This window comes from Protopterus annectens, chromosome 2.part2, assembly GCF_019279795.1.
Source record: "Protopterus annectens isolate FY-2018-M chromosome 2.part2, PAN1.0, whole genome shotgun sequence".
NCBI classification, from domain to species: domain Eukaryota; kingdom Metazoa; phylum Chordata; order Ceratodontiformes; family Protopteridae; genus Protopterus; species Protopterus annectens.
The window spans coordinates 342,639,783-342,663,482 of record NC_056730.1 but is presented as its reverse complement, the minus strand read 5'-3'; positions in this window follow the sequence as shown (position 1 = coordinate 342,663,482).

The window sequence follows — 23,700 nt, the reverse complement described above, 5'->3', positions numbered from 1 at the left end:
ATCTATCCCTCCAGCATGTCCTATTGATTGTTGTGGTAAAGTTTAGATCCCTAGAGTGTGTGGCTTGAGGGGATATGGTTTTCTTTAGGTGCAGCATGTCCATCAATTCTGGGTTGGACATGGCCTTGTATGTCAGGCAGAGATCACCTCTGAGTAGGCGGTATGCAACCGAGTACAGCTGGAGTTTCTTCAATCGAGCTGCATAGGACATCTGTGTGAGGCCAATGATCCTCTTGGTGAGGTACTTCTGTGGTCTTTCCAGCTGTTGCAGGTGTCTTGTAAGGTACATCCCAAATGGGGCATTGTACTCTAGGATGGGTCTGATGAGGGATGCGTAGAGGGGCACAATGACCTTTTTTGATCTGGATGCAAACCCTTTTGTGATTAGGTGGGCCACAGAGAAGGATTTTCTAACCACTTTGGCAATATGATTATCAAAGGGGAGGTTACTATCTACTTGAGTCCCCAGATCCCTTATTACGTCTTCCATATTTAGGAGGCTACCACCTATGTGGTAGTTTGTGGGCACTTTGTTTTTTCTAAAGGGGATGACTATGCACATTTTGGCATTTAGCTTGAGGCCATGGTTTTGACACCAGGTATCTGTCTCAGTGAGACCTCTTTGGAGGATGTCTGTGTCAGCCAGAGAGTCAATTATAGCCCCTAGTTTGCAATTGTCTGTGAACTTGGTCAGCCATAGTCCGCCTGTGCTTGTCTGTACCTCTGAGAAGTATATGCCGAACAGGAGGGGTCCTAGGACTGAGCCCTGGAAAAAGCCACTTGTAACCGGTTTAGAGTCAGACCTAGCAACTCCTACCATATGGGTTCTGTCCGTGAGCCAGTTGGCAACCCATCTCATGACGTAGGGGTTTATGTTCGGGCTGGTGAGCTTGTCTATAATACCTGAATGGGGAATGGTGTCAAAGGCCTTTGCAAAGTCTAGGTAGGCTGTGTGGACCACCTTTCCCTCATCTATAGCCATGGTAACTGTCTCAAGGAAGCCCACAAGGTTTAGGAGGCATGATCTGCCCTTAACAAAGCCAAACTGGGTAGGGTTCAGTGTTTGGAGGTTCCCAGTATCTCTGTTAATGAGATCCATGATGATGTGCTCCATAGCCTTGCAGACCAAGCTAGTCAGGCTTATAGGGTGATAGTTGCTGGGGTCCGTTGTGGCTCCACCCTTGTGGAGCGGAATAACCATTGTTGTGTGCCACTCCACAGGCATGTAGCCTGTGGAGAGGCTGAGCTTGAACAGTGTGTTTAGGTGAGGGGTTAGTTCATCTTTGAGCTCATGTAGGATGCAGCCTGGGATACTGTCCGGTCCCATTGATGCTGTTTTTTTGGCTTTGGAGAGGGCTCTTTTAACCTGAGTGTCTGTGATTTCAAGGACACTACATTCTCTGGTATAGTTATGGGCTGTTTTGGAGGTGAGAGGAGGGTGAAGTTTGCACTCAACCTGTCTGCCAGGATGTTGGTGATATTGGTCGGTTCAATGTATTTTGTGCCATTCTGGACTAACTCCGAGCAAATCTGAGAATTGCCACTTAGATTCTTGACATAGCTAAAGAATTCCTTGTGGTTATCTTTGGAGGCCTTTGCAATTTTTCTTTCAAAGCTCGCCTTGGACGATTTTATGAGGGATTGTAGTTTCTTGCTGATACTGATCAGGGATGTCTTCCCTTCTTGGGATTTTACTCTTTTCTGTACTAGTTTCTTCCTTCTATTGTATAGCTTGTTTATGGCAGGGGCCCACCAGACTGGTTTCCTTTTCTTGTAGGAGAGAATCCTGGTTTTGCTTGGGATAACATGATCCATACATTCTTGTAGGTGCCCATAGAGTGCATTAGTAAAGGATTTTGCAGCTTGGACAAAGTTATCCTTTAGCATGGGGGCTTTGAAACTTTCCACCTTGGTCTTAAGTAATGTGAAGTTTGTTTTTGAAAAGTTTTTCACAGTGGTTTCTTTGACCGGGGTTGGGGGCAGAATGTGGACATCCAGAGTGATTAGTTTATGATCAGATCTAACCAGTGAGGGGTTGAACTCCAGTGTGGAACACTGGTCGCCCACGATGATGATGATGACCAGGTCTAATATGTTGTCACTTCTGGTGGGGGTGTTGACCAGTTGATCCAGGGTGTTTGAATTTACAAATTCTAAGAAATATTGAGCAAGGGAGTTAGTACTTGAGTAGTTCTCCCAGTTAATGTTTGGGTAATTAAAATCACCTAATATCAGGGTGTTTGGTAGGACCTTTATGTGTCCCAGTGTTTCCAGAAATGTGGAATGGGGGTCCTGGGACATGGTGGGTGATCTGTAGCAAGCTACAATTTGAATTGCAGTTTTGCCCATTGTTAGTTGCACGTGGATGATCTCTGAAGCATCGTGCTGTGCCACTAACCTGGAGGTGTGGGTATCCTTGATGAATATAGATACACCCCTGCCTTTTGTATTTTGGTCTGGGTTTTGTGGCCAAAATGTATGGTATGAGTTGTAGCCTGGTAGTACTGGGGTGCTCTCTGGAGCCTTAAACCAGGTTTCTGTTACCGCACATATATCGATTTTCTCCATAATGAGGAGTGCCTCGAGTACATGCGTTTTAAGGTTTAGACTTCTGGCATTGAGTAACATTACCCTCAGTTTTTTGTTACTTGTGCTATTCATGGTGGTGGGTTTGTCTTTTGAGCCTTGCCTAAAAAAGGCACTATGGGGGGTAGCAAGAGCCTTGGCCAATATTCGAAAGCCTAAGGGTGACAGGTGCAAGCCATCTCTAGTGAAGCAGCGTGGCTTGTCGAGCATGTCATCCCAGGCTGACAGACACTGGATCCCCTTTGAATGACACCAGAGACTTAGCCAATTGTTGAAATTGATCATTTTTTATTTATACCATGGTATCATTTTTGGTGAGGGCAGAATGCTACTCAGGGTCATGGTCATACCGGCCTGGGCTATGTGATCAGAGAGCTCCTCCATGTCTCTTTTCATGTAGTCCAGGGAGGTACGGCTCAGGTCATTCACATCAACATGGACAATGACAAAGTCATATTTGTACTTGTTCTGGAGTGACCTGAGTGCTTGTATTATGTGGCGGATCCTGGCACCCGACAAGCAGCTAACAGTAATCTTCTCCTTCTTCAGCCTAGTGAGTGGGATGTCAGTGTGCCTGACTATAGAGTTACCTATTACTAGTGTGTAGGGTATGTCATTTTGCCTTAAGGGCTGTGATTCTGTGGCACACTGGTTTTGTGAAGTATGTGTTTCATGGTTTGTGTTGGGGGGGGGGGTGGAGGTTGCTTGGATGTCTGCTTTGGAGGTCTCTGTTGCTTTTGCAGATTTTTATTCAGAGCCTCCAAGTATGTTTTCATGTATTTATGTGTGTTCTTTACAGGTGATGGTTTCATAGGTCTATGTGAGACTGGTGGTGTAATGCAAGTAATTCCCTTCTCCTCTTGACTGTCTGGTCCAGTCTTGGGTTGAGAGAGCTTAGCCTCCAGTTTGGGTGTATAATTGCATTTCTCGCATGTATTAGTGTTTGGTAGTAGGAGGAGAGGGTTGTTTGTGTACATGAGGCAGTTGTAACATTGCCTCAAAATGCCAAGATTCACCAGTTGGACCAGAGAGTACACCTGAAACTGCCCTTTGGACATGCCTGGATAGGTACATTGAACTGTTTTACTGATTGGCTGGTAAGGTCGAATAGAGAGCCTTGTCCTTCTCTATAGTATAGGGTGGTCTAGTGCTAAGGTTTATTAGTTCTTGCTATGAAGTGAATGGTTTGAGTGCTTAATTTGAAAGTTTGTCTAGTTCCAAGGGAAAAATTGAAGCGAAGACTTTGTGGAGCCAGGAATAGTTATACCCTAGTTAACCGGCACTGCCCAGCATGCAAAACTGCGCAAATGCGGGTTTTATAGCAAGGAAATGAAATAGATAGAAATTATCCCAAAATGGCCAATAAACTACTAATTTCTGGGCTGAAACCACTTCTCCAGGGACAGATAGGCTGCTCAAACCTCCCCTCTCTCACAGGTGAACAGAGAAACTTCTTTCTATCCAAGTAAGGTATGGGCAAACACAGAAACTTGCAACACAGCCCTGAATTCAGCACTAACCTGAAAACTGGACTATACTAACTTAGAAAGGCACACAGTATTTTTAGTATTTCAGTGGGCCTGCAATGATTGAATTCTGTTGAGGCGCCTCCCTCAAGATAAAGAGTACTGTGACCTTCCTTCCAAAAAGGCAGTACAGTTATGAGATGTGTCATAAGGATGGTAAGAGACTGTATCTTAATTTTCATGAAGTTTGTGGCCAGATAACAGACCGTGATAAGTAAATCCTTTTAGCAGTTTAATCATTGTGACTAAACTTACTTCTTTTAGCTGTGTGTAATGTTCAGGTTGGTCTGTTAATTTTGATGTAAGTGGGATAGGTGCTGTGGATATAGTAGACACAACAGTTTCAAAGTAGTTTTGCTGTAACTTTGCAGTTCATTTTGGGTGCGGGGAGGCTGATACTGGCACCTGGTTTTAGTAATGTGTTTTATCACATACCAAATTTCTTTACAAGAGTTGGTTGATGAATTGAGGCATTTAAAGAAACTTTCAGTGTATTTTTTTATGTTGGATTTATGTTTTATTTCTTAAGTGATGGAAATCATTTTCTTTAATTTAGAACTCAGTTTCGGTAAATTTAATACACACTTTTTTCTTATTAGTCATAAGCATTTTACTTATCCTGTCTTCCGAAGTTAAAGTGGATTTTTTTTATTCTTACAGATTTCAGAGTCAGTAAGCTACACAGGATTCCCATTTATTGCAGAGTAAATATAATTAGTTGGATTATATGTAGAAAGGAGTCATAAAGGACTCCAATTTTATTGCAGTTTTAATTGTTTGAGAATGATTATATAAATCTTTGTTGAGACTATTGATTGCCTGCAATTTTTCTGTTTACATTGATTGTATGTAGCAAAAGTATTAAGACACCATTGCATTGTTTCTTTCAGCATTCAATGCATTTCTCAGATAGAATGCACAGAGCTAATGCTCTGCATGATTTCTGTGATCCTGCTTTTATAGCTACAATGATAGCCCCACTGTTTGAATTCTGGCAGCATCCCTTGTCAATTAAGGTATTGCTTTGGTAGCCTTTTGCTAGAATAGAAACAGTACCGGCACTTTTGTGAGAGATGTCCTAGCTGAATGTATATTATCCGTTAAATACAAACTCCTGGTGTCACTATGCACACCAGTGGTTACTCCAGTTATCTTGTATGGCAGTGTATAAAATTTCAGCAGACACCACCATCTGAAGTACAACAGCAACTTTTATAACTAATAAAATATAATATATTACAAAGGTAGTTGTCAGTTTCCTATTTCACAAGAAACCTACACCAACCCTCACACCAGATACAAAATGTTATGGGATAGCATAATTCCTAAAAACTGATAACTATTTCCATATTCTCAATATGTAGGTGTAAAACTTTACATATACTTATTATCATTATATTTTCCCTCCCAATGAGAAAGAGAAGTCTGAAACAATAGTACACATCTAAGCTTTGTTCAATACCCATTTTAACACTCGTGAAGGAAATGATATTAAACTGGATATAAGCAATTCTCAACAGCAACAGAATCATATTTATATCCAGATCTAAAAATCAGATACTTATCTACCTTCAGATTTGATCATATTCAGAATATGGGTATGAATACTGATTCAGTTGTAATTAGTCTGGAGGATAAAGTATTTGACAGATGACTAAAGTGTTTTGTATGTTGTCCTGTGTCTCTTAATTAAGGCAGTATGTACATCCTTAGAACACATTTTGGACTTGGTACTTCCACATTTGTGTTGGATATGGGATTTGGGTAGAAACTTCCAAGAAAACATAAACACTCTGATTGGCTGAATACTACATTGCCTTGCCTCTCTGGTGAGTGACTTTCACCTTGAGGCTTCTCAGGAATGCCTTGGATAGTTAGTTAGTTAGTTAGTTAGTCACTCAGTCAGTCAGTCAGTCAGTCAGTCAGTTAGTTAGTTAGTTAGTTAGTTAGTTAGTTAGTTAATTTTACATTTGTTGTAATGTCCAACTGGGCCAGGAGCCCATTTAGAGAGGACACTGGGGAGAAAAGCTTCACTACGTATATGTAGTACAGTGATGTACAGGAAAGCTCCAAAAAATGTATAAATATACATATATAGTGCAGTGAAATACAGAAAGATATTATATGCATGGTTCAAGTATGATAAAAATACATTAGAGTGTATATACATGGCGGAAACTTACACATTTTACTGTAGAGTATATATACACGGTAACAACTACAACATATTTCAGCAGAGATTACATGGTTAGGAATAGAAAGATGACAGATAGTTATACTTTAACACTTTAACATAGTTATTAGGTTAGAAAAAAACATGTTTAACATAGGAGAGTAGCATTTGGTATATATTATAATGTTGACCTAAATAGGGTAAGAGAGAGATAGTTAGGGGTAGCTAGCCAGGTAATGTGCAGGAGCATAGCCAATGATTGGCAAGGTGCTCTTTTCGAATTAGCTTAAATTTGTAACTGGTTGTGTTGTTTAGGATGTGTTGGGGTAATACTTTCCAGGTTTTGGATATTTTATTAGACTATACAGTCTCCATAGTTTTTATTGGATCTAGTTACCATTAGAAGTAATTTGTCAGAGGACTTTAGTGACCTGAGATTTGTATTTACTTGAACTAGATCTTTGAGATAAGAGCAGATTTGGGGTTTACAGATAATGTTGTGGGCAGTAGTTAGTTGGTTAAGAGACAATAGGTTGGGTCGTTCAATCCAGTCGAGTTCTTGGAGTGTGGTACAGTAGTGTGATCTATGGAGTCACTTAGAAGCAAACTTAGCTATTTTGTTATAGCAGGTCTCTAGTTTATTTAAATCTGTCTTACCTAGGTTGGTAAAGATTTGAGAAAGAGTAAATGAGGGTGTATAGCAGATGGGATCTGGCTGTAGTTAGTCTGGAGATGTTGGTAAGGAATGGTTTGGCCCTGTAGAGTGAACTAATGTGGACTTGTCTGATTGTTAGTGCTATATATTTGTCGAATTTTAGACAGTTGGCAATTGTGACACCTAGGCATTTTGTCTGATGGACTGGTTCGATTTTAGTGTGGTTGGAGGAGTAGATAATGAGGACAGGATGGTTGTTTTGGGGTTTTGTATTGGAGAAGACCATTAGCTTTTTTTGTTTGGGATGAGTATGAGTTGGTGGTTAGTGAGATAGTTTTCTATGACATGAAGTGATTTTTGTGTTTTTTCTTGCAGTTCAAGAAAGGTAGGGGCTGAGCAGATGAGGAAGGAATTGTCAGTGTATTGAACACTAGAGGCCAGTTGAGTGGCAGTGCTGAGGTTATTGGTAAAAATAATGAAGAGGAGAGGTCCAAGGATAGAGCCTTGGGGAACTCCAACAGACATGGGTAGGAGGGGGGAGAGATTGTTTTTCCATTTGACTGACTGTTGTCTATTAGAAAGACAGCTGTGAAACCAAGACAGAGAAGTCTGACTGAGCTTGTATGTCGATAATATGTTGAGGAGTTTTTCATGCAATACTGAACTGAAAGCTTTATGCATATTGAGGAAAATAGATGAGATGAGTTTCCCTTGATTTTTGAGAAGGTTTACAATATTTCTGAAACTTAATAGTGCAGTGCTAGTACTGTGTTTGGGTCAGAAACTATGTTGAGAATTGGATAAGAGGTTATTTTTAAGGAGTTGCTGATGGATGTATTTTTTTAGAATTTTGGCTAGGGGAGAACGAATAGCAATGGCTCTATAGTTTGATAGGAATGTAGAGGGACCACCTTTGTGTAGGGGGATGATATGAGATGTTATTCAGAAATAGAGTGGTTGATTAGTATTGAGATGGGCTAAGAGATAGAAGTAGCAGGTATTTTCAGAAATTCTTTGGGAGATGATCGGCTGCAGGAGATGAGTATTAATTTCGCTAGGAGTTTTTTTATGTAGTTAGTTTGTATGGGCTTAACAGAGAATGAGTTAGAGTTAGATTCTGTAGCACTGGTTACTGTTAGTGGTGACTTAATATTATTGTCTATGAGGGAAGTTATAGAGTTTATGAAGTGTGAATTGAATTGGGATGCTATACTATCTGCGGTATTGTTGTGGTAGGTGCTGGGATAGTGGATATTCCAGAATTTAGGAGTTAACATTTTGTCAGAAATTTTGGGGGTTGTTCTTGTATTTTTGCTGGGATGGCTGGAAGTATGAATTTTTATCATGGTTGATTTGTTTCTTGGATACGTTTATCCAGATTCCATAACAGCTTCTTCCCACATGCTATCAGACTGCTGAACAACAAACCCATAGCCTAACCTGCTAAATGGGTAAACAAACATTATTTATGTGCAATATGTCATTGTTATCTACGTAGCTCACTTTACACTTTATACTTTATTGTGTTTATTTTTAGTATCTTATTTTTGATTTCTAATTCAGTATTTTTAAATTATTATTAATCTTCCTTCTGTAAACTATAATTCTTATGGTACGAGCCTGAGTATCGAAATTTCGTGCAGTGACACGCACTTTTTCCTCTGTGTTGATCTGTATGACAATAAAGTCTACTTTGACTTTGACATTGACTTTATGGCCTTGTTTCACAGTGGTGCCATCATCAGTATGTACCATGTATGACCTTGGATCAACCTTTTGTTATACAAAACCAGCTGTCTCCCACTTTCTCTCCCCTTCAGGCATAAGATGCAGTGGTTTTCCTGTCTGAAGGGTGAGTAGTGTCTGTGTGGTATATTGTCTGCTATAAATATGCATATAAAAGTCTTTTGCTCTCTGCTCACTCCTCATGATAAACTGAGACAGCATATTTGTTAGTTCAAGTTTGGATTTCAGCACAAGTATGTTAGTCCTTACTTGTCACCTATGCATTAAATGTGCAGGTTTTATTCCTGTGGTGATGTGTGAAGTAGCACTGTAAGACTTGTGAGGCCCCAGTTATCAAAACCATGTTTTTTAGCAGTTTGGACCACTCTCTGAGGAGCTATACTGGACTATGAATAACTAGATAGTATGTATGAATCCCTAGTTATCAGCAAATTGATAAGATTCTATTGACATGAACTGCATACCATTGTCTGCAAACAGTTCAGTGGGTATGCCATATTTAGTAAACAGTCTTGATTAATCATAGCTGATATGTGCAATATCCATCTATTTATGTATTTAGTTTGTTAACCGCAATAGTACACTAATCACAATAGACCATTTGCAATCAGAGTCCAGGTGAAGAAATTCACACAAAAAATAAAACAGAACATGGAGTAATCACAGAAGGTAGAGAGTCCCTGGAAACACTTGAAACAATGAGCAATTATTATTAATAGAGTAGAAAAGTTATGGACTAACTTTATTAATAAGTATGACAGGAAAGCAACAGGTGAGAACAGACGGTTGATGTAGAAGAGATGGGGCAATTAGGTGATATGTCCAGTGGAAAAGCACTTGCAGTCAGATTATTGATAGATGTGTAGTCTAAGCTGTATACTGAAAGTGGTGAGAGAGGAGATTACCACAGTTTGTGTGCCGGAATGGAAAAGGATGTGATTTTCAGCTCCTCACATTAATTAGTTAAAATGGATTCCTTTTCCATCAGTGAATGGAGAAAGAATTATTTTCTAACTGCCCTAGCCAAGAACTTTTAAAACTCCAAAAAGAAAAAACTTTGAGGTAAAAAAAAGCAAACTGTAATATAAGAGCTAAGACAAATAAATAAGTAAATGAACAATGGATCCAAACTTTAAATGAATAATTCCAATCAAAAACCGAAAGCAGTCAAACAACAGCAGAGTCTACCAGCTTTTAAAACTATTTAACCTCTCTTACTGTTCTTCGAAAGCCAGCACTCTGTGTTCTTCATCCCTGTTCCAATCTTTGAAACACTTAGCTGTCCTTAACAAGCTTTTGTTAAGGACCCCCAAGTACTTTTAAAGGTCTGTGCTAAGAAAGCACATTAGTTAACTTTCCATAATTTACAAGCATAATCATAAACTCCATTTACTACAAAAGCTTGGAAAGTGTAATTGTTAAAGTCTGTGCACTACAAATGTATTTTAGCAGTTATACACTTCAGCATAAGAACAGAATTGTAAACATAACCAAACTGATTCAATGAAAGTGAGAAAGCATTTTTTTTTTGTTGCCTAACTCTAGAAGCTTAGCTGCTGGAAGCAGAAGTGACACAATGTGGTGGTAGAACAGCAATTTATAAGGTAATAGTGCCAAAGCACATTAGGTGGCTTCATCTAGTGAAACAAAAAAGCAATATATTCAGGTGGTATCATTTAAAGAGTCAGAAGTAGCAATCCAATACTTAGTACTTTATTACAGAAAAGGAATGAGGTTAAATTTAACCTTTGTTTTACTAGGGAAAATCATGCAGCTTAGTTAAGGCAAGACATGTTTATACAAAAGGAAATCTGCAATAAACTGGGTGGAGACACCCAGACTATCCAAGGTCAACTTCCCAAAAAACAATTAGTCACTTTGGATCTCTTTTAATTTTGTTCTTCTTTGGTACATTACTAGAACACTGCACTAATTATTAGCAGCAGGGAAATCTTACAGTTATGGAATAAAAGAGAAAACAATTAATAGCTTTAGTGAGAAATGCAGATGCTAGAGTCTCTGGTATTACAAATTAAAGCACAGCGGCTCTAGAAGAAATTGGGTCTGTTCACTATTAACAAGATACATTGCTAATGAAAATAAACTACAGTTACTTACTTTAAGGCTCACTCCTCTACAGTGATAATTGTGGCAGATGGAAGTCCATCGTGTTAACGAACGGCAATCTCCTTTATTATATATACATGTATGTGGTTTCCTTAAGTCATTTCTGACTCATTTTCTCTTCTGTCACCTTCCTGTGAAAGCTCATTGCTGTATAGTAATAACTCACATACTGGGGTTATATATAAATATAGATATATACAGTGCAACAGTGGATGTCATTGTCACCTCACAGCAAGTGGTTCCCCAGTTTGATTCTCAGCTGGGGTGTCTTCTGTGTACAGAGTCTGCATGTCCTCCCTGTGTTGGTGTGGATTTCCTCTGGTTGCTCCAGTTTCCTCCCACATTCCAAAGACATGTAGTAGGTGGATTGGACACTTTAAACTGGTCATAGTTGTGACTATGCATTCAAGTCTGTGGTGTGGAAGAACTACAGTGACAGGACTAGCCATCCAGTGGTGTACACATTGGCTCTAAATGATTGTCACTGTTGAAGTAACACCCTGACCCCATGTGCAAAAATGGGAACAAGGGGTTGTGGATGGATATAAATAAAGATATTGTATATACATATATATATATATATATATATATATATATATATATATATATATATATATATATATATAGTATATTGTTTGTTCAAATAGCAAAACATTTGCTGTTTGAAACAATGAAAAGTAAAACCGAACACAAACGTTCCAATCAGCCACAATGTCAACCCAAATGATCGACACATATGAGTCAACATTGTTACTGAAACCATCACGTGATAGCCATATAGGAGTTGATGTAAATCAGACTCCTATATGACATATCACATTTTTTCAGGGGCCCATGACCCCTCACACCCCCCCCACTACTAATATAGTCTAACTTTGAGATTGTACTACAGAGGGGATATGGATGAATTTCCAATCCCCACTGTACCACAATCTCCGTGCAAATAGTCGAATACACTTATGCAAAAGCACTACTGCATTTGCATAAGTGTGTTTGACTATCCCATCCATTTAAGTTTTGTGCACGACATTCGCACAAACCATAGTAAACCTATATATATATCTATATATATATATATATATATATATATATATATCCATCTATATATACATAGTTATATATCTATCTGTCTATATACATACAGACAGTCCCAGGGTTATGGACATCCAATATGCAGACAATCCATAGATACGAATGAGCTACCGTAATGTCGGAAATAACATAAAAAAAAATGTTAAAACTGCACAAATGTGTGAATGTGTGTGTGTGTGTGTGTGTGTGTGTGTGTGTGTGTGTGTGTGTGTGTGTGTGTGTGTGTGTGTGTGTGTGTGTGTGTGTGTGATACCTCTAAACCTCTTAGAGCAAGATATCTGGTCAAAGGCATACATAAAAGTGAGACAAATGCCAAAAAAATATGGACAATTTTAATAAATATTGTTCTTACAAACTTAGAAAGTTGATAGAATAATAGGTTTTGCATTAGCATGAATTTTCTGAAGGGTATGAATTCTGAAACTCAAATGTCTGTCATTATTTTCTAACTTCAGTCTTTGTGTGTGTGAAAAAGTCCTCATAAACACTGCATTTAATAGCAAGATGTCTTAAACCAGCTTTGTTGATAGCAAATAAGGAAGAAGAGCTCATAGGAAGTAAGGAACCATAGCTACAGTATACAGTATTACGCTTAAGATTTTTTTTTGCTTGAAGTGTTTCTAAAGTGTTTTATATGCAAAGAAAAGTAAAATAAATACTATCTGAGGCAAACATTTGACTAAGTCACATTTAATAAGAACCATATATACATGTTTTGATTTACATACAAATTTGACTTAAGGACAGACTAAAAAACGGATCTTGTCCTTAACCCGAAGACTGCCTGTATATCTATCTATATATCCATATATATATATCTATATGTATATATGTATATATATATATATATATGTATATATATATATATATATATATATACACACACACACACACACACACACACACACACACACACACACACACACACATGCACACACAAAGAGAGATACCTATATGTGTGTATGTGTGCCTGTGTGTGTGGAGATATAAACACACACACACACACACACACACACACACACACATATATATATATATATATATATATATATATATATATATATATATATTTATATATGGGTCTATTTTGTATTATTGAATTTTCACTTACTTGAAAATCTGATGCATAAGACAACTTCACCGAAAACTTAGTTTCATGAAAACCCAGATCACTGCAGTTTTACTCTGGGAAGCTAATCACTTGAACACCACAACAAAATAAATGAACCAAAGCAAATCAAACACACCCAGGTGGGGGCTGTTCCCCCCACAACCCCCCCCCCAACTAAATATACCAACTCCGAGATTGCACTATAGTGGGGAAAGGGCAAAGTTCATCATGGTGGCCAAGTGGTTCATTTCCCATAGTAAAACTGAGGTGATCTGGGAAGTTTTCATCGAAGTTGTCTCACGCATCTGGTTTTCGAGTAAATGAAAATTCGATAATACCAGGTAGGCCCATATATATATACATATATATATATAGAGAGAGAGAGAGAGAGAGAGAGAGAGAGAGAGAGAGAGACAGAGAGACAGAGAGAGAGAGAGAGATGTATGACTGTATGTGTCTGTGGGGGTGGAATCATTAACTTACTTCAGGTTAATCTTCTATTCTGTTCCCTTCATTGAGTGCTCCTTGGTGCAGAATTTGGACGAGTGTATCACAAAACAGAGCTCCAATTCCCTCAGGTGGGTTGGGAAGTTGGCTGTTTGTTTGTTTATTTATTTATTTATTAACTTATGCTTTCTTAACCAGGTAAGTGAATTGGTCCAAACATCCTTTTATACACAACATGACCCATTAGGGCATGAACAATTACAAACAAAGATTTCATGCATGTTTAAGAGTTTAGACAAACAGGTCATCCTGCTTAAACAAAAAAAAAAAAAAAACAGCAATTATATTTGTATATATAAATGTGTGGCATTCCTTAAGTTGTTTCCAGTTTATTTTCTAGTCTGTTACCTTCCTGTGACTGCATCTTTCTTCACTATAAAAACTTGAATGCTGCATATTAGAACTGCACTTACAGAGAAGTAGAGGTTTTGTCCTTTGGTAAAACACTTGTTGCAATTGCCTGATGCAAGTTGCTTAGCTGTTCAAAAGATAACTGATCCAAAGTGGCCAGAAACATAATAAAATATTGCTTTGTTTCAAATGTCTTAAATTCAGTCTTAATCCACTAACATGAACCTTTTTTCAAAATTCATTTTTTTCTTGACAGTGTGGTTGAATATGTCTACATGAGTGTATTATCTTTAATTGAAAAAACACAACATTGAATGAAAATGATTTGATCTAAAATACTGAAAGTCAAAATACAGAAAACACATTAAAAAAAATGTTGCAAGGGGGCTTGCCCCTCTGCAACCCCTAGAGCCCTTATTACTCATGTATATCAACTACAAGATCATAGAACAGCAGAAAAAGGGAAAATTCCCTATCACAGCTGTACTGATTCCTCCCACTAAGTAACGCTGGCATCCTGTGATCATATGACTATTCAATCACTTGTGCAGCACTACAAATATACAAAATTCTAAATGCTTGATCAAATTCCTACTTCTAATCTAAGCTTATCATTTAGACTCTTTAGGTCTTACATGAAAGGAGCATCCCATCAGCCTAAGAAAGTGCATCAACAGATGCTGTAGAATTCATAGCAGAGTCTTGTAGATTTGGAAGGGTTGGGAGCCTCTATATCTTCTACCCATATGGAATTCTGATGGTGAACAGAAGAGGTAATAAGAGATCTGGGGACCCAGGTAGATAGTAATCTCTCCTTTGACAATCAAATTGCCAAAGTAGTTAGGAAATCCTTCTATGTGGCCCATCTAATTACTAAAGGGTTTGCATCTAGAAATAAAGAGGTTATAGTGCCCCTCAACTCGTCACTCATCAGACCCATCATAGAGTACAATGCCCCATTTGGGATGTACCTCACAAGACATTTCCAGTGGCTGGAGAGACCACAAAAGTACTTCACCAAAAGGATTACTGACCTCAAATATATGTCCTATGCAGCCCGACTGAAAAAACTCCAGCTGTACTCAGTGGCATATCGCTTACTCAGAGGTGATCTCTGCCTGACTTACAAAGCCATGTGCAACTCAGAATTGATGGACATGCTCCACCTAAAGCAATCCAAGTCACTGCGAGCCACGCACTCTAGTGAGCTAAACCTCGCCACAACAATAAATAGAACATGCTAGAGGGATAGATGCCTGTCACAGAGAATCCCCATGCTTTGGAACAAAATTCCAAACTACATTAGGCAGAGCCCCTCACTAACACTCTTCAAGAGAAACCTTGACGAGTGGATGGGTAACAGAAAATACACCCCTGGGATCACTTCATTGGCTCTGCTTAACAGAGGATCAGTTTATTAATCAATGGGGTGGCGATAGCCGACACACTCTGGCTAGGCTTATAAATGACCTCGGGCAGATAGCCTAGTACCTACCTATGAATCTATGAACCTATGAAACTAAATGTGAAAATATCAAAGTACAAAGCCATAAGTACTGCTATAAAATAACAGTAGTTTTAGAAAAATTATTTAACTAGTACTGGGGGGACCTCTTATAGGGCTTAACGGCTAGCATGTCTACACAAGTTGCTCTATGTTGGGAAGTTAATTAGTTTTTTGTTTGTTTAACAAAAAAAATGGGAGTGAACACAACTGAATGTGTGATGTTGAGAGTGACATGATGTTCTAAAAATATAAAAATGGTAGTTGAATTAGCAGTAGTAGAAAAGGAAATGCATGTATATGATATGCAGAAGGAAGGCACACAATGCAGCAACTGTCAGGTGATGATAAATAACTATTTTATTGAAAGTTAAGGAACTACCCAGGAATTTGCAAGAGGTTTGGATCTATGATATATATTTTAAGAAGATTAAAAGTTCCAGAAGATGATGATACTGAGTTTTTGTAAGACCAGCAGCTCAACACCATGCCCATTCAACAGCAGGTTGTGAAAGTGCAAAACAGCATGTGCAATTTGGGTGTTCAGGTAGATATGCAGAAAAGTTGGTTGCAAAGAAGGATAACACTTGTAGAAAGAATAAGAGTTTAGAATTTTGGAAGCGGTACAGAGATTTTTTTTTTTGAAAAATAAGATATTGTAATGGACTCTAACTAAATGATCATCAGGGATTACAACGGTGACTGAGTATTTGCACTGGATGATGATTATAGTAAACCCAAAGTGATTGTTGGTGTAATTTTCATATATATATATATATATATATATATATATATATATATATATATATATATATATATATATATATATATATATATATATATATATATATGTATATATATGTATATATATATATATATATATATATATATATATATATAGGTTCATAGGTTGGTACTAGGCTATCGGCCCTAGAGCCTGTACAAGCCTAACCATAACAATTCCCTGACTATTCCTTCCCACACTATTTACTTCCCTGGACCCCTGTCTAGCAGGGCAACTGACGCGATCCCTGGGGTGAATTTCCTTTCTCCCATTCAATCATCAAGGTTCCTTTTGAAGAGGGCCAAAGAGGTGCTCTGCTTGACATGTATTGGCAGTCTATTCCAGAGTCTGGGGAGTCTCTGGGTCAGGAACCTATCCCTCCAGCATGTTTTGTTTATTGTGATGACAAGGTTTACATCCCTGGAGCATGTGGCTCTGAGGGATTGGGATTTCTTTAAGTGTAGCATGTCCAACAGCTCTGGGTTTGACATGGCCTTGTAAGTTAGAGATTGCCTCGGAGTAGACAATATGCGACTGAGTATAGCTGGAGTTTTTTAAGGCAGTCAGCATAGGGCATCTGCTTTAGGCCTGTGATTCTTTTAGTGAGGTATTTCTGTGGCCTTTCCAGTTGTTACAGATATCTTGAGAGGTACATACCAAATGGGGCGTTGTATTCTATAATGGATCTAATGAGGGATGAGTACAGTGGGACAATGACCTCCTTTTTTTCTGGATGAAAAGCCCTTAGTGATGAGGTGTGCCACATAGAAGGATTTCCTGACTGTTGTGGTGATGTGGTTATTGAAGGTGAGACCACTGTCCATCTGTGTCCCTAAGTCTCTTATCACACTTTTGGTGTTTAGTGTACTGCCACCTATGTGATAATTCACGGGTACATGTTTTTTCCCAAAGGGGATAACTATAAATTTCTTGGCATTGAGCTTGAGCCCATGGCTCTGGCATCAAGCATCTGTTTCTGTAAGGCCCTTTTGTAGAGTATCCACATCATTTGGGTGTTCAATAATGGCTCCCAGTTTGCAGTCATCTGCGAACTTTGTTAGCCAGAGTCCCTTAGTGTTGGCCTGTACTTCAGAGAAGTAGATGCCAAACAAGAGAGGGCCCAGGACTGAACCCTGAGGTACTCCACTTGTCACTTATCTGGAGCTGGATTTGGAGTCAGCTACTTTTACAGTGTGGGTTCTGTCAGTAAGCCAGTTGGCAGCCCATCGAGTGATGTAGGGATTAATGCACAGCTTAGTAAGTTTATCTATGATTCCAGAGCAGGGGATGGTGTCAAAGGCCTTGGCAAGGTCCAGATAGGCTGTGTGGACTGTCTTACCTTCATCCATGGCTCTGGAGACTGATTCAAAGAAGTCATTAAGGTTCGGGAGACAAGATCGGCCCTTCATGAACCCAAACTGGGTGAGGTCCAGTGTTTTAAGTTTGCCAATGTCTTTGTTTATAAGTTCCATGATAATACGTTCCATGGCCTTGCAGATCAGGCTCATCAGACTTGATGGGGTGGTAGTTCCCGGGATCCAAGGTGGGATAAATGTAGCTGTGCGCCACTCAGTGGGCACGATGCCTGAGGTGAGGGTATGATTAAACATGACACTTAGGTGAGGTGCCAGTTCATTTTGTAGTTCATCTAGTAGATCTGGTCCTATGGATCCTGTATTCTTAGCTTTGGAGAGTGCGTATTTTACCTGTGTGGCCATTATTACCAGAATTTGGCAATCTTCCAGTATTGAGATGGGCCATTTAGGGGGTGAGAGGGGGGTGAAGTTGGCACTGAATCGATCTGCCAGGATATTGGCAATATCCTTGGGATCAGTATATTTAATGCCATTCTGTTGTAGCTCAGAGCAGATCTGAGCATTGTCATTTAGATTCTTGACATAGTTATAGAATGCCTTGTGGTTGTCTTTGGAATCTTTGGCAATTTTATTTTCGTAACTAGCTTTGGAGGATTTTATGAGGGATCTCAGTTTCTTACTGAGGCTGGTAAGAGAGTTTTTTGCATCCTGGGATTTTCCTCTTTTCTGCAACAGTTTTTTTCCTTTTGTTGTAAAGTTTGTTTATGGCAGAGGACCACCAGATTGACTTCCTTTTTTTTGGAGGAGAGCATCTTGGTTTTATTTGGGATGGCACGATTCATGCATGAGTGGATGTGCTCGTACAGTGCCTTCTTGTCGGACTCAGCAGTTGAACTTTCAGTTCCCATCTGCATGGGTGTCATGAAGTTTGTAACTTCTGACTTGAGTAGCATGAAGATCCTTACTGGGGGGTGGGGGTGGGATGTGGATGTTAAGGGTGATTGGCTTATGGTCTGACCTGACCAACAAGGGGGTGACCATAGGTGTGGAGCATCGATTTCCCATGTTGGTAATGACCAGGTCTAGGATATTGGAGCCCCTTTTGGGACTATGGATTAGTTGATCCAGGGCATTGGAATTTATGAATTCCAAGAACCGTTGGGCAAAGGTGTTGGTGCATGAGTAGTTTTCCCAATTAATGGCAGGGTAGTTGAAATCACCCAGTATTAGGGTGTTTGGTTGTATATTAATATTTTCCAGTATGTTTAGAAAGGTGTAGTGAGAATCTTGGGGCATGGTGGGGGATCTGTAGCAAGCTACAGTTTGGATTGCAGTCTTACCAAGTGTTAGTTACACCTGGAGAATTTCAGACGCATTGTCTTGGGCAACTAACCTGGTGGTGTGACTATCCTTGATGAATATGGACACTCCTCCACCTTTAGTGTTTCGATCCTGGTTTGGTAGCCGAAAAGTGTGGTAAGAATTGTAGCCTGGTATTGCAGGGGTGCTCTCTGGAGCCTTGAGCCAAGTCTCAGTTACTGCACAGATATCAATGTTCTCCATTTTTAGGAGTGCCACGAGAGAGTGCATTTTGTGGTTTAGACTTCTAGCATTGAGTAGCATTACCTTCAGATTGTGCATGCTTGTACCTGTTACGGTGGTGGTTTTGTCCTTTGAACTTTGCCTAAAAAAGGCACTATAGGGGTGGCAAGAGCCTTAGCCAGTAATCTGAATCCGAGGGGCGACAGGTGCAGACCATCTCTGGCAAAGCATCATGGTCTGTCAATCATGTCGTCCCAGGCAGACAGATACTGGATCCCCTTTGAATGACACCAGAAGCTTAGCCAATTGTTGAAGTCAATCATTTTGTCCATATATTGTGGTATCATTCTGGGCGAAGGCAGGATGCTACTCAGGGCTAGGGTCATACCTGCCTGGGCCACATGATCCGAGAGCTCTTCTATGTCTCTTTTCATGTAGTCCAGGGAGGTACATTTCAAGTCATTCACTCTAACATGGACAATGACAGAGTCATATTTGTACTTGTTGTGGAGTGACTTGAGTGCATGAGTTATGTGGCGGATCCTGGCACCCGACAGGCAGCTCACTGTAATTTTCTCCTTGTTCAGCCTGGTGAGTGGGACATCAGAGTGCCTGACTAAAGAGTCACCTATGACTAAAGTGTTAGGTACATTGTCTTGCCTTAGGGGCTGTTGCTGGGTGGCACACCGGTGTTGTGAGATATGTGACACTTTGGTTGTGATTGGTGTTTGTTTGCATTTTAGCTTCGGAGGTCCTTGTTGCTTGGGCAGGTTACAGTTAAGGGCCTCCACATATGTGGATTTAGTGTTGCTATGTGTGTGTGTTGGTGGTGTGAGTTTAGAAGGGCTATGTGTTGCTTGAGGTGTAGTGCAGGTGTTAAACTTCTCCTCTTGACTGTCTAGCACGATCTTGGGTGGAGAGCTCGTTGCTTCCAGTTTGACTATGTAAGTGCATCTCTCACAGGTTGTAGTGTTGGGTCGGAGGAGGAGAGGGTTGCCTGTGTACATGAGGCAATTGCTGGATTGCCCCAGTATGCCCAGATTCACCAGGTGGACAGGAGAAATCAATGGAAGCTGACCCTTGGACATACCTTGTTTGGTGCTTTTTTTTTTAAAGTACAGGAGCTGTTTTCCCTTACCTTAGCAAGGTACTTTGCAATTATAGGCTGTTTAGTGCCTATGATTAATTCCTCCTTATTAATAAGGAGAGTTCAGTGCTTTTATCAGTTTAAGACTTCCTAGTGCTTTCTAGCAGGTATTAGAGCAAGTGCTAGTCACAGGGATGCTTAAAGGTAAGATGAAAAAAAATGGTGTATCCTAAACACTGCAGTGTGCACTAGAGAAGTTAGACGTGAAAGTAGGTAACTTAAGTTTTACCTGTCTAAAAAGTTAAGTTTTAGTGGAGAGTCACTATTTTTAAAACGGCAAGATAGATTTTAAAACAGCAATATATATATATATATATATATATATATATATATATATATATATATATATATATTAGAAGAAGTAAGTACTGAAGCAACTGTAGCAGCCTGTTTATGCTACAGGGTCAATCAATAAATGTGGGTCATTACTGTATTTATATATAACTTTTCAACAGATGCCCCAATTTGTAAGCATTATAAAGCAAATTAGTTTAGGATACAGATTGAGTTTTTCAGCTGCATTGACATTTTATTGCATGAAAGTGTAAAGCCATTTACCTGTGCTGAGGAGCTAATTCCAACAGCTATTTCAAGAGATAAAGGAGATTATTCATATGGGACTAGTCAATCCAGGTGCCTCCTCACTTGGTGGAGGTGGAAGAAAAAAATGTAAGTATTATCGTGGGGCAAAAGCAAAAGGAAGGCTGTCTGGTGACATGTCACACACTCTGAGATGGAATGAGAGATTTTTAACTGACTGTTTGTTGTTGTTGGTCTTTCAGCTTTTCCCGGTTAGGGGTCGCCACAGCAGAACTCTGGTCCGCTAATGATTGGCAGTAGAGTTTCATGAACGCCGAGGTGCCAGCTCAACGTCCAACCTTCAATGAAGGCACGCCCATTTAGGCATGTCTTTCGAACGCCCACCCAACCGCGGGGAAGACATGCAGACTCCACACAGAAGGGACCCCCCGCACTCCAGCTGAGAATCGAACGGGAGAATCTCTTGCTGTGAGGCAACAATACTACCGCTGCACCACTGCGGCATAAGTAGATTTTTAACTGACTGATTATACAATTTTAGGAAAAATTTCATTTAAAATGAAACATTATATAAGTAAATTAATTTAGGCTGTTCAGTACAATTATTGAAACTGAAGGGTGTATCCATTTTGGGGTGGGTAACATAAAATGGTTAATTCCAATGCAAACAATGTTGTGACAGCCTATGTATTATTAAAATATAATCAAAGCACAAGTACTTCTTTCTACAGTCTTTATACACAAAAGAATATCTTATTTGATTGATATTTATAATTAAGGGGCTGCAAAGCATAACTTCTGAATTATTATAAGTTTGAACCATTGAGTCAGCTGTAATGATTAAGCGTATGGAATACTGCATCCATTCTAAGGTCTATGCTACACTTGAGATTCATTTATTTATGCATTTAAGCACCAGTCACAGCTCCTTGATGAATGATAAATAAGTGCAAATGCTGTCTATATCTAATTGTGATTTTCAAGTGCTCATAGTAAGGAGTTATGAGCGATATTAATTGTGTAACTAAGGCCATTGATTAACCATGAAGTGCACTTGTTATTTTGGAAGTCTTTGCAGATACAACCATTTTATAATTATGTTTATATAATACTAATAACAGGCAAATGCTAGACCTTCAATGCTTACATTTAACTTCCTATAACTTTTTTAAAGAAAAAAATATTTGTATTTCTATACAATTATTCTGCCGTTGTTTGGTCTGTTGGATGCTTCTGTGAAACTGCATTTACTGTATACTCTACAGGCCAATCATCCTTTGCATATTTGGTCAGAAATGCAAATCATGAGGCAATAGCCCCTGACAATCAGATATTAAATTGGTGGCAATGGCTGAGGTTGTATGCTTATTTGTCATACTTGCAAAGCCTCCTGCTCTTTGCATCCTACTTTGTCACCTCAATGGAAATGAGCACCCACTAAAACATGAGGAAATCCCCGGCACCCTTCAACCCAGTATACTTCACCAGTATCCTAAGTCCCTGTCTTGTGGCCTTCACTGCTGTGAGGGCTCACTCCCCATGTTTATTTCCTTTTGTGGGTCTCTCATGATTCATCTTTCTTTGCTTTTTCCCCCCATACACACAAAGATGCAAACACACATCTTCCAGTGCTGTGTGGCAATAGACACCCTCTTCCCAATAAACACAAATGCAGGTATATTTTCAGGAGCTACAGCATTTTGTCTCATGACTGATCCAGGCAGCAAATGGAGTACACATCCCTACATGTAGTTCTTAGGCTACATAGGAATACATGCAAACTCTACACAGACAGTGACCAGACACTGGGACTGAACCACAAACCTAGTGCTGTGAGGTAGTTGTCCTAACCACTGAGTTACTGTGCTGCCCAGTGCCACCATGTAATACCAGAAGTATGCATGTCTGTCTATCCATTTTATGCATTTCTGAAGTATTATATTGTGATTCATTACATGAATCTCATCTCAGTTAAATAAGGTATGGTGAAAATGGCCTGTATAGCATATTGTACCTACCATGCCACACCACACCGCTTCTTATTAGAGCCTTTATAATATCCTTTAGGAGCTAAATACTTTCCCTGAAGATCCTTCACCAAGCTATCAGCATATTAGAATGATGGTCTGTAACACCAGCTGCCACACACATGAAACCAGTCTATACCTTTTAACTCTTCAAATCCAATCCAATAAGCAAATCCATCATATACTTCTGCACAAACATATTGCTTCATTCATTACAGGGAGTTATCTCAATTCATCAAATATGCTTTAGCTCTTCTTTATGAGATCACATTCTCTACTCTGCTACCCTTCAAACAGAATAAGAAATAAATTCTGAATCTACTAGTGCCTTAGTAATAATCATTTTATGTCTGAGTTAAATTATTTACACTTCAGAAATAGCAGAGAAAATGGACTGCTGGTACTTAGGGAATGGCTCTCAGAACTTCAAGTACATAAGTAATAATACTGATAGCACTTTTATATATTCTTTTGAATATAATGAAAAGAAATAAAATTGCTAGTGACTGAGAGTTTTCATCGCAAATATAAAATCAATTACAAGAATTGATTACTACTTGCTTCTTTAAAAGAAATATCACAACCAAAACAATTATGGGTAATAAATAACATATGGAACATAGCATAACATTTGATTAGGCAGCTTCCATGTTATTAGTCATATTAAATGCGTCACGATTTTTACTTTATATAATGCATGACATAACTGAGAAACTGTTAAGAAAATTACTTCTCGTCAGATCACTTTAAAATATGTTACTATACTTGACTAAGTTTCACAATCAAGGCATGCTATCTGATATTATGGCACAAATTTCTTCCTCAGATTGATATATGTCTTCATAGAGTCCCCTATTGCATTTCTCCCATTTCTGATTTATAAACTGCAGTCATGTGAAAATTATTTATAAATGATAAATGTTGACATTTATGGATAAAAAGTACCAAGATTTAATGATAATGTTA